This window comes from Drosophila serrata, unplaced genomic scaffold (assembly GCF_035046125.1).
Source record: "Drosophila serrata isolate PLE 108 unplaced genomic scaffold, ASM3504612v1 contig_240, whole genome shotgun sequence".
Classification (NCBI taxonomy): Eukaryota; Metazoa; Arthropoda; class Insecta; order Diptera; family Drosophilidae; genus Drosophila; species Drosophila serrata.
In genome coordinates this window covers 9,126,966-9,140,355 of record NW_028257138.1, presented here as the reverse complement: position 1 = coordinate 9,140,355, position 13,390 = coordinate 9,126,966, and positions in this window count along the sequence as shown.

The window sequence follows — 13,390 nt, the reverse complement described above, 5'->3', positions numbered from 1 at the left end:
AATTTGCTTTACTAAATATTCAATTAAGCACTTTCGCTTGTAGGTAGAACCCATCGACAGCACAACCCTCCGAATTCAAGGACCCCGGCCAGCAATTAAATGTTGCCTGACCGGCGGCTAACAATGCCATGATAATACACCATCCGCCCGTGTGTGTATGCGTGTCCATAGTTTGCGCGCAAGGATATGCCAGGCTATTGGTTATACACACAAACACACACACTGGCACATATTGACGATGTGCAGTCATTTGTTCATTAGCGCAGCGCATAAAACTCATCAAGGGCAATTAACATTAACGCAGGCAATCAGCGAGTTGGTCCGGCTCTCTGTTCGTCCTTGCCGTGGCGCCTTGAGCGCATTGTTTGCGCCGGTCGTAAGGGGGCTTGATCTCTCGCCTACTCCCAGGACATTAATTATCTTATTGGCCCATATCCCCCGCTAGCCGCATCAGTCGCTTCCTATCGCAGCCAAAGTGGCAATATTTGAAAGTCTATTAAACGCTCAGTGCTGGCAATCAACTCTGGCCGGGCCACAAATAATGCCCATCTGCTTATGCATGTACATATATAGTCGTCCTGCCACGCCCCTTGCCTTCCCATCCCTTCCCTGTATCTCCTGTGGCCCAGGACGAAGTCAAATTATTGAACATGATATTGAATATGAAGCCTGGCGGCCCGTGGCCGTGGACCGAAATCAAAGCCACAAAAGAAATCCCAGCTTGCATATTAACAGCAGCTGCTGCCCCGGCCAAAAATTGAATAGGAGAGGAGAGGTGGTGGTGGATCCACGGCAGAGTGGTTCGGTTCGGTTCGGTTCGGGGACGAGGAAATAGTCATGCACATCCTTTGTCAAGCTGAAAATGCAAATTGCCATGACATGCCCTTAACCATTTACCACACGGCTCCCCGGCCATCGAGCTCTAGGTTTTCTTTTTTCTTTTTCTGTCGTCCACCCCCGGCTGTTTTCTTCTCCTGGCTTTCTGTGCTCGCTTTCTGGCCACTTCAGGCCTGGTCCGGCATAAAGCAAAACCCAAAAAGAAATCAGCAATGGACATGCAAAGCAATTGGGAAGCTGAATTATCGGAATGGGCTATAGGGATACTCCTTAGAATCAGGAAAAAAGGATTATTAATTACACAAAGAATGATATCCTTTAGCTATACAAATTATACTAAATTTAATTACTATTTGTTCGACTTGTTATATATATTTTTAGATATATCTAGATGTCCTTTAAGGACATTTAATATGCTCTTGCTACCTTGTAGTGCTTACAAGGTATGCTGAAAGTTTGCAGGCAAAGAAAATGATTTTTGCAAAAAACATGAGCCAATTCTCTGGAGCTTTTTGACCATACGTCTGCGGTTAAGTTGGTCCCGGCCAGGAGCATTCAACCCACTCCTTTTCATCCAGGACTATCCGGGGATACTCTCCACCGCCGTAAGAAAGCCACCCAGGGGGAATGGACTGGAGATGGGGAAAAGCAAAGCAACAGCACGAAAAAATAGGCAAACAGCACAAATTGTTTGGGACGTCGCCGGCATCGCTGCGTGAACCCATGCAAATTTCTCCCTCAGGTAACCTTTGTGCTTTGATTGATTGATGGGCAGGAGGAATAGGGAAGGGTCCGCCAACAACCAAGTCGCCGTGGTCATTATCTCGTTCCATCCTCCAGGATCGCCGATATTGAATTTAATTTGTGGACACGCGTAGTCGAGAGCCTGTGTATGCAAATTCCATTTTTACCTTTCGCAAATTGAAAACAAAGGTGCACTATTGGGCCGGGAATATGGGGGCTTTGATTTTGATTGCCGGGCATTAACAACTTTTGACATTGTTTTACATTTCTGGGGAAATCAAAGGAAAAGGTGGTTACCGCTACCCCGGATTCGACCCCGAAATCAATCCCATACCCATTTGCCCGGCTTCAATCAAACTGTCAGCCGGGAATTGGGGGATATGAAATAGGGAATTTCGGAGGTAAACTGCTGCCTACTGGCCAATGAAATTTATTGTCAAAATTAATTAAAAATTGTAATGAGTTTCGCTTTTGTTTGCATGGGGCACAAATCAGTTTCAACTTAAATACATCGACGGCGATTAATTTGTTTGGCATTTCGCAATTTGATTTTAAATTAAGCCCAACATCGGCGTGAATTTCAATTAGATCCGCATTTCGGATTTTCGGATTTCTGTCTGTCGACCATCGGCGGGGTCTTGGCCATTTTATGCCAATTTGATTGGCCTGTCAGCGGTGAAAATTTAGCTCTTCAACTGCTAACCGGCAACTAGTGATTTTATTTACCTCGCTCGCCTCGCTCGCTCACTCGCACCACGTTTTCAAATTTCCAAATTTAAATTGTTTGGCCCCGGAATCGATTTAAAGGGAAATTGCCCTGCATTGGAGCAAATCAATGGGCAAAATATTTCCAGTGCAATGTGCCAAAATAAGTGCAACTGCAGTTGGCCTGTCACAGGGCCCAAATGAAAAGCCATTTATATAGTTGTTCACTTGCCCCAGTTTCCCTCTCGTTCAAAGAGCTCACTTGATATGCAATACGTATAGTTATATTTTTTTTTCTGTTCTGTTCTTCTCTTCTTTTTTAGTTTTATGCAAGAGTCCTGCAGGACAAGTGCAAAATCGTGTTAAGTTAGAGGGTAGTGTGGAATATGTATGGAACCCAAAAACAATTGCCTTCGCATGTGCATATCTATATGCATATGGCCAGAAATATGAATTCCGGCATGAGAACACGGCATATGAAAATGTACAATTTTTGGGCCTCCCTGGGAGAGTACAAAGGAGAATGCAGCTGAGAATCGACAGGAGGAAGACGGGGGAATTGTTTTCGGAATGACAATTTACAGATTTCACTCATATTCTGAAGAAAGTCCGGCATTGTGACCCCAAAACTTGGAATTTGAATTGCATTTGGGCCAGTAACCCATTGCTGACATTTCACTGAGTATCCAGTTAGAGAGAGAGGTCTTTGCCAGAATAAATGAAAGAATTTCAGTTCTTTTTATTGACAAATAGGTTTTATACATTGTACAAAAGGGACGTTTAGTTTTTGTAGAGAGAAAAATGTGAAGAACACTAAAATAAAATAGATATGGGTTCACTGTTAATTATATTCTTTTAATATTACTATTTCTTTGTAAAATTGATAGAAATTCGAAATAAAATATTAAATAATGTGTCCCTAGAAATGGAAGCAAAATGAGTCACATTTCTATGTTTATAATTCCTATTTTAATACAAATGGGTAAGGCTATACAAGGTTTCTAAAGAAATATTGAGAATAAACATAAATATATTATACCTTAAATTATTTTTAATGCTTTAGCAAAATTAAACTTTTGAATAGTTTAAAAAAATGTTTTACATATTCTCTCAAAATTCATAAAATTTCGCTTTCTGTACGAATGCTTACAACAAAAAAATTGAGTAAAGGACTCGCATAACCAGCTTTGGAATGCATGCTAAAGGGACATATATTTACATAACTAATAGAATGTAACCAGAATCCTTTGTGGTAAATTCAGCAACAATTTCCCATTCCTCACCTCCCCCCAGCATGCAACAAAGGCAAACTCAGCTTAAATTGGTGAAAATGAGTGGAGAACCCTCCGATGGATTTTAATTCGATCAATTATTTCAAGTATTTGACGATTAGCTAACCGCGTATATTGAGTAAAGTTTTTCAATTAATTTCCCGCCACAATGGCAGCGGTGAGTGAGTCCGATTTCCTTAATGCCCCGGGACCGAGACGGAGACCGGGACCGGAAATCGAGGAGCTCGGGCAAGAGCAATTGCGGTGGCGATTTGACAAATTGTCCAGGTGAGAGCCCTTTTGTTTTGCGGAGAAAGTCCAACCCCGTCGCTCCGCAGGCCATTTTCATCCATTCTGGTTGGTGCCGGTCGCAATTCATTTTATTTGTAATTTCGCCCAACGATTGCGGTCAGTGCCTGCAGGTGATAAATGGCAAAGAAATCATGAAATAATGGAGCAACACTCGCCGCCGGCCAGCATGTGGGCTTAAGTTTCAGCTACTTTATCGCTCTGTTTCAACTTTTTTTTCCCCACCGATTTTCCCCGTATTCACTTTAAGGATATACCAGAGACTCATTCGTTTTTGCGACTCAATTATATGGTAATAAGAGCGAAAGTCTGAGAGATACATATTTAATTTAATAACCATCTGCATTTGGTGCTCCCTGCGTATGGATCTCTATTTGCCAGCCGAAAACACATGGTCGCATATGCGAGACGCCTTGTTAGCAATTAAGGACATTCGCATACTCCTAATTAAGAAAATTAATGTTCTGAATTTACACGCGGCAGCGGCAACAAAAGCGAAACAGCCGCTGCGACACTAATTACAAACGAAATGCGTCTATACCATGTATGAGGGTGTTATGTGTGTTTCCACGCTTTTCCGCCGAGGTAAAAGTCCTCGAACAGCTGGCTATGAAACCAGCTATGTAGTAAACAAATTACAGCATCTGAAGCCATGGTTAATTGAGCAATAGATTCACGGTTGGGATTATAATCATTAAGAAAATCAGGAGGGGAATTAATTGATGAAGAGATTTATTTTTGGTACTTTTAAGTTTATCTACATTAAGATATTTTACTTTATCGTAATTCATTTCAAATCAAATTTAAATATAAACATACTAAGAGTCAATCCATAAATCCCTTGAAAAGCATTTCAAATTTACCCCTTAAGCTGTATTTACTGTATTTTAACGGCCTTGACAGAAGGCTTGCAATCCTTTTTATTTCCGCAAATAAATTTTATTTCATTTTGACGATGCCAATGCTGCCGACTGGTTACTGCTTTATTTATATTGTATTTTTTGCTTGTGTTATTTCTGTTGTGTAATTTTACCGCTTGCCAAATGCTGCTGACAGGCAAACAACCATCGGAGCTGGTTTTTCTTTTAACTTCCACTCCCCCCCCCCGCACAGCGACGACTTTTCCGTGAACAGATGCGTAATTAACATGGAAAATATATGCATGTGTGCTCGAGTGAGTGACAGTCGGCATTTACATAAATATTTGGTTTATTTTATGTAATTAAAATGAATTTGTGTGAAGTGTATTAATTAGGAGTTAAATGGGTTAAATACGAAAGAGCTTCTGGACGTTCGAAGTTGGCCAGTTCATCAGTGTCACTCATTAATTACGTGAATTTTTATCATCTTCACTGTCTGCCAGGACCTTTTGACCTATATAATTGGCCAGGACAGTGACGTGGATTGAGTTATTAAGGGAGGAGGCATCTAGGTTGGATTTTCTCCGGTGAAAACTTGCTCCGATCGAATAAATCGAATTATTTATAATGCTGTTTGCAAAGAATTGAACTCCTGCATCCTTCTACTTCCTACTTTACTGTCTTAAATGTTGCACGAATCTACATAAATTGTCAGACAGTTGCAACTTTGTACCTTTTCTTTTTGGGGTGGAAAAAAAAATAAAAGCAAGAGAAATTCGACAGAGAACTTTAAACTTGTTGAGAACTCTTCATCCATCTCTGCTCCAGCTGAAGGCCTGCTCTTCATCTTTATTCAGAGATGGCCGAAAGTGTGCTCTGGCCAACATGTCGCCTGCTTATTATTGACTGCCACGAGCGCCATGTTGGCCCATTTGGGCCATCAACTAATGTTGTTTGCCAACTTCGCCCGGGCCTCGCTTTGCATGCTGCCGGAGAGTGTCGCCAGTTGGCCAACAACCATCGGTCCCCGGGCTAAGGGCAACTTTATAGTGCCCTCGTCTCTTACCCTCTTTTCATCCCAATGCCGCAGAAAAACTTCGTTTTCTTCGCCTACTACTCTTTGTGCTCAAACTTGTAGTTTGCCCGCTGACACTTTTTTCAGTTTCTCTTCCAGGCTTCATTTTTATCTGCACTTTTCTCTACACAAAAAAAAAAAAAATAATAATAAATAAAAAAATAAATAAATAAGTATACTGAAAAGTAAATGAATATTCCAAGATAATCTATTGAATAAGTTGTGGGAAATACTTCATCATCAAAATAAATGAAAGCATACTTATTGGGGTCAGGAGAACTTAAGTCCTTTAGAATGCATTAAAGTAACATTTAACAGAATTTAAAGGAATGGGGTCTTAGTAACACATTTTAATTTAAATTGTTCTTCCCCTAAATTTCTTCATGTGCATAAATTCTCTTTATCAGAAACACTGTCGAGCCTGGAAGTCGGATACTTTTGGCCGAAAAAAAAAACTTTTATGCGTACGCATTGAGGCCAGTCAGATTCCTGCTACCAAAGTTCTTTGTCTTTTGCCATTTTTATGGCTCGGACCGTGTGCTAAGCAAGTTAAGTATGCACGTTGAAAATGTTAATTTAAACTTTTGTTGCACTTTAGTTTATTGAAGATAAGTTGCTGTGGCAGCAGCACCTACATAAGCCAGATTAATTAACTCGGCAAATGAAAAAAATTATAAATACAATGCAAAGGCAACGAAAATTAAATAAGAGTTAATCTATGGAAAGTATTGAATGAACTTGTTGATACGCTATCATAATAAAGTATAAATAAAAGACTAGTCTGATTAAACATTTAATTAATTACCATATATAAAGGTAAAGTAAAGTTACCAAAGAAACTTTAACTTTAACTTAAAAGTATTAATAACTCCCCAATTAGAGATTATGAGTAACCCGTAATTAATACAGATTTTAAGGAATAATAATGTAGAGAAATAATTGCAAGTATCCAATCAAAATGAACTGTTCCGACAGCAGCAATTAGAAATTCTACCTGACTTTTCCGCCCAGAGAAATAGTGCTTCTCCGCATTCAAAGGCCGCTCATTTTCCCCGCCTCGCTGTCAGTCCGATACACCCTTCACAGCCAGATAGAATATAAAGCGTGTAGCTGTGGCAAACACGAAAACACAGACCGAATGGAAAGCGGAAAATGGTGGGAAATACAAAAGAAAATAAAAGGAATTTTGAACAGAAACAGGGAGCTGGCTGCTAAGCCAAAGCTCCTCCCTGGAGATCCCGTAACGGAGTAAAGTGGCGAAATTAATTAGCCCCCAGTGCGGCAGCCTGATTACGCCGGAGTACCTACCTAGCCCCCCCCTACCCTTCCCCTCCCCCGTTGCTTCGCAGCAACCAGAGCGTAAAAATATATTTATCACGCGAATTTATCTTTTTTTTCGCTCTGATTACGCGCGTAATTTTAATTGCAAGCAACTTAATAATGCGCTGCGAGCTCATTTCGTGTGTCTATTTGCTTCAGACCATGCGAATCCGGTTCCCATGCCCCACACCTTTGAGCCAGCTTATCCACTATGAACTCTGCACATTACGTATACGTATTGCGTATACGCCTCGTTGGCAACAATGCAAACGGTCAAACACACACCCATATATTAGCAGAATTTACTAGATTGCAAGGCAAGTCGTTGGATGGCGACTGTCCAGTGCACCTTTTGACCCAAACTAGCCATTGATTAATAATACCGGAGGTTGGCCGGAGAAGCCGTAGCTGCTTTTGATCGATGCCACATGGCGCTCTCTGTGTGATTACCAATAATGAAAGGCTTCGATGCGTGCTAAGCCCCAGACCAGGAGTGCACTCATACATGAGATGCACCAGCTAATACAGCGATTGTTCCATGTTGAGATAATGTGAAATTACACAGAGAATAATGGGGAAATAGTTGAACTATATGCCACTTTAACAAACTACTAAAAGGGTTCATTTTGGGTATGAGTGAATGGTAAAACACCATTTTATAGAACCTTTCAAAGCAATTCTAATTTTTCTCTAGAATTTAATATTTTCCCATCCGAAAATCTACATATTTCCTAGTGTAGCTTAACCTGATGGAGTGATACATTGTTGCCTTCTAATATGAATATGTAACCAGCTTGGCCAATGAATATTTTGATCGAAGGCGAACTTTCATCAAGGGGCAAGTTGTGAGGCGACGTCACCGCCTTCCCGGAATTGATTTGAAGCCACTCCTGGAACCGTCTCCTGTACCGTCTCCGTCTCTCTTCATCGCTCACTCACGGTCACATGTGCGGGCTGACAGCTACGCAAATAGGAACGAACCGCGCAGGACAAAAACTAGGTGAGCCAAGGAGCTGCCAGATAGCGCCGAGATTTACGAGCTACCTGCCCGGGCGCTATCATAGACCAAGATTGATGGGCCGGCGAGTGGCAGGTAACCTGGCGATGGCAATGCCGATAGAAATGGAGATGGGGCCCAGCTGCTCCCTCACTGTTTATGCATAAAAAATGAACTGCCGAAGCGTGTACTTATAATTTCCCTATTGATTTAGGTAGGAAACCTCCTCCTCATTTTCCCCATATTTTTCCATTCAAATTCCCGAACACAAAGATCGACAGCCAAGGTCTATCTGTCCAGCGATGTGTCAGTCGTGTGTCCAGTAAACAATTGTCGTCGCGTCCAAGAATAGCCTAGAATATTTGATAAATTATAAAAGTTTTAATAATGCCCCAGCACTTCCCATGGCGGGTCAAATGCGTAAAACTTTTTAATTTGTCTTCCACTGACCGATGGCAATGGAAAGAAAACTCATGACGCGCGAGGAGTGTCGCAAAGAGCCGGCGAAATGTTGCCAAGCATGAAATTACCAGGCCCGAGGGATGGTCGAGGAGGGGCTTGGGCCCAGAATGCAAACTGTCAGCGGATTCCCTTCTTTTTGCGACTTGATTGCTGACATGATATATTGGGGACAGGCGGCGGAAAAAGAAATTAAATCGCATTTAATGAGAGCCAGCGGCCAGGCTTGAACATATTTTTTAAATGCACTCAAATTTGGTTACAAAGTGGGTTTCTTGACCAACAAGTAACCTTCAAATGAAAATATGGTATACAAAATATAGGAACAATTTATAGTACAAGTTTTGTAAATTTAACTTTAATGAGTATATTCTTGGTAGAAGTATTTTATGTTTAAGTTATGTGAGTAAATGAGTTATTTGTGGTTTAATATTAATTTTATTACTTCTTCGATCCAAGGTATCCTAAGACTATGATCCAATACAAATATTTTTAAGTTGCAACTAGATTTTTTTCTCTTTTTACTTGTAATTTATGAAAAACTCAATCTTTGACCTACAAGTAATAATTTATTATGTGCATTAAAATCTAGTAAACATAAATTGCACAGAGTGAAATAAATCTTAGACCACTTTGACTCTATACTTTATATACACATATGTGGGGATCTGTGATAAGAAACTGATGTCGTTGCGAATGTCCTTTGCAGTGATTTCTCTCATTTTCCCGCCCCCACTTTTCGTCTTACCTTTTTGATCCAACGTTTTCCTTTTGCTTTCTCCATGCACAGGCTGCCATTGCAAAACTGTTATAAATTATTTCCAAGCTATTGCGCAAATTGAAGGTTCCTTTTAGCCTTGCTCTTTGTTTTAACATATAGATTGGATGCCTGCCAGCATGTCATTAAAATCGCTTGGCATCCTGCGGCCACGGCAGTTACCGCCTGCCTGCCATCGTCCTTGGTACCCACCTGCTGCCACTCCACCCACCCCCTCTTTTTTAGAGTGCATTTACTGGATAAATCAAAATGTTAAGTGCGTGTGCGATCATCAAAGCGGCAGAGAATTGCAGGGGGCTCAAAATTGTTGCAATTATGGTCTATAAATCGGGGGCACACACACGTATCCTGGCGACGCCTTTGACAACCGCAAGTGGTTTGCATCATTAACTCCGAGTCACAGTAGTTGCCGGCCTGGAACAAAGTAAACATTTCAACACCTTGGCAAACCGCACAACTAACCCCGGCAGTCGGCGAAGGTCCTGCACACCACCCGGATTCACCCCGTGAATACCACCACAACCACGTGTGCATTTGGTCAATTTGATGTGTGCTAAATAAATAATTATGATTGTCTATCAGCCACTTGACCGGAAATTAATGGCCGCCCATTTGCTTTTGGGGTCTCTGGAAACCGAAACTTTGTCGCCTCGACAATTAATATCAAAAATAGTTTTGCATTCTTAGCTCTCTGTCCCTCTCTCCTTGTGTGTGTCTGTTGTGCACACACTCGAGTGCCTTGTCTGCCAGTTATTTATGTGCCAAGTGGTTGGGGTTTCAGGGCCGTGGTCAAAGAAATGAATTGCCCAGCTTAATAAAGCGGAATATTCAAGGGAGCGAATTAATTTTGGGAATTAATCTCGGAAGTTATTTTGAATTCACTTAAGGTAAGGTGCGCCTGCCACCGCTCTCATTAATTTATAGGTAAGAAAAGTTTAGAAATACAGAATGTAAGGGAAATTAAATGTGAAATAGGAAGCGACTCTCTCTCAAGATTAGTTTCCTTTCTTGTTCTATATATATATTTTCTTATATTTTCCCTTCTCCCAAAAGTATCTCATATATTCACTAAGGAAAGTTAACCCCCACAAAGTACCGAATATGTCACAGCACTCATCATGCAATCAGCCGGGCTGCCAGAATCGTAAATAATAAAAGCAGGGCGAGAAAATCGAGTGCGGGTCGGAGACAAGGACCCAACCCTTGACACTCGGCCACATCAACTTCATCAATTCTAATCAAGCCAAAGGAGGGCCAAGAAAATCTCCGCTGAAAATTAACCACAGCAAACAGCCAGCCAGGGACTTGGGCCATGACCGGGGGCTAAAAAATTACCACAACGCCAGCGGGGACACGTTCGGCGAAAGCAAATTTATCCAGGACACGCATATGCCAACGCCTGGTCATGCTTATGGGATGGGCTTAGGACGCACACACACAGTGCGCATATGTATAATTCATAATGAATCCTTTCTATTAGTCAAACGTAAAATGAAATGGTTTTCTCCGTATTAGTGGGAATATTGGCTGCAAAGCCTAGAGCCTTGAGCCCCGGGCCTAGTGTCCTAAGCCCTGAGCGTGAGCCCGCAGAATCCGGAGAGCCCAAGGACCTCGAGGACCGAAAAGGAGCAAAAGGCGTGGCAGATTCTGTGGCATTGTGTTGGTTGTGTGTGTCCTTGGAGACTTGCGCTGACAGCAGAAACAACCAAACTGAGTAGACATAGAGGAGTAGCGTGGGCCTCGCAACAATAGCTGGCGAATCAAAGATATGCAAATTGAAACAGATACGAGTGGCCGGGCACTTTATGGATTTTCTATGGGAGCAGACGGCACGGCACTATTACGACATTTCCCAAGCGATTTTAGACCTCTAAAATGTTATAAGCAAAAATTGTATAAATAACATAAATGCTTTGGGGAAATGATTTATGTGCGACAAAACACTTGCCGCAACTGCGAATAGTTTAAAGTTTCTTTTGGCGCAAATTATATCTTAAGCCCAGATCCACAATAAATTGCCACGCACGAGGAATGTCATTGAGTTCGAGTCAGAATCCGAATCCGAATCCGATATCCTTTCATTCCCATACTATACGTATTGTTTGTGGGGGCAGCTGGAAATTGCCACGCATGACTTGGCTTAAATATATATATATATTTTTTGGCACTGCCTTTGGCATTTGCCGAAAACCATCAACACTTTTCCGACCCCTGTCTCCCAGCCCCACCATGCTGACCTTGTTGTAGTCCGTGGGATTGGGGGCAGCATGGGTTAATTATGCCAAGAAATCCATTAGGGTTGCCGCCGCCACAAAAGCCTGCCATTGACTTTGTTCAGCTCGACTTTCGGCGAGACCGAAAGGGTTCTTGAAAATTTCAAAACGGTTCGCCGGCAAATAGATTTCATTAGTCGTGGAAATCAGTTGGGCAAATGTGGCCTCAATTAGTGCAAAGCGGTTCCCGGGAAGGAAGTACTCTAAAATCCTTAAGACTTTCGATTAATCCACTATTTTATTGCTTCTGAGAAACTCTACTTTTTCTCCGTAAGTCCATTGTAGCCAGACTTGGTTTCACTTTCCCTTCGCTTAGGGTATTCAAAGTTCTTCACATTCCCCTGGAAAAAGTATTCGACTCAGCTTTCTTTTTATTGCTCTTCACGCTTGTGTGCATTTTGAGCTTTCAATTTCTTTTTCCTTTGCCTGCGTTTTTTGCTGTTTCGAATTTCTATAAATATTTTTGCGGCTGCTTTTTGCTCTTTACTCGCTGGAGTCACCTCTTTGTGTTGAGTTTTGCTTTCGCCAAGCATTTTTCCTGTTGTTATTTGAAGTTTGGATTGCATTCGCATTCGCATTCGCATTTCGTTTTTTTCCTGCCACTCCCACTGCCCCTGCCCCCTTTACCTGCGATGCAGTCGAGTTTTCTCAACTTTTTGCACATATTTTCAGCTTTCCCCCCCTCTGGATATACAAATTCTTGAACTTTTCTTTGTAGCCAGATAAAGTTGCTGCAGTATCAGGCCAAGAGCGAGCAGGAGCAGGAGCAGGAGCACCCTCAGAAGAAAGTCAATGACTTGAGGGAGGGGCGGTGTGGCCCCGCCTCGCATTAATAACCATAAATTAGAGTCCGTGAACGGAAAATTGGTAATTCAATTACGCTAAACAGCCACCGACTATGACTTTGGCAACAGAAGGCATTGCGTAGTCGACCGGTTGGCCAATCAGCCATGCCAATAACTGACTGACTTGGTATTACACTGGGGAAAATATGTACAAAGCTGTATAAAATTAAATACAAATTTTGGGAAGGAAAAGAATTAGTTCTAGATTGTTTTGCGTTTTCATATAGATTTAAATTTTAAGCTACAAACATTAAATATGCTTAACAAAATTCAAAGAGATAGATTTCTTAAGATTCTTACGAATTATTTGAATTTCTAGTAATTCTCCATATTTAAGCATAGTTTCAAGGCTCACTTTTTGTATCCTCCTCTTGTTGATTTCCTGTGTTCTTAGACCTCAACTATTTTCTGAGTGTATTCATGCTGGCGGACTGCTTGAGGCGCATGCATAATTCGCACCAGCAATGAACCCCAGATGCTTCCATAATGCTCCCCATCAAACAGCCCACACACACACGACTCCCCCAAAATCTGACCTCCATTGAGTACCGATACCCTCCATATCGGAGTCAGCTGCTTCAATTTGGGAAGTAGACGGGGAATGGGAGACGGTGGTGGGGCAATGCAAAAACTTGGCATTGCATATTCAGAGGCCGGCACATAATTAAGCCCGAGATCGTTCGAAATACGCAATTTCGATTGGCCACAGAGTGCAGCGAACCGTGCCGGCCCCTTTGGCGAGCCCCAAATATCGCAATCATCGCTCTCATCACCCCATCAGGCTCGTCAGCCGCATCTTCATTAACATTATGGATATCGACAGCCGCAGCGGCACAAGCGGCACAAGCGGCATAGCAACCAAAGCAGAAGCAAATCGAAAGGCAGCCACGGGCCATATATGGGCACGTGCTAAATAG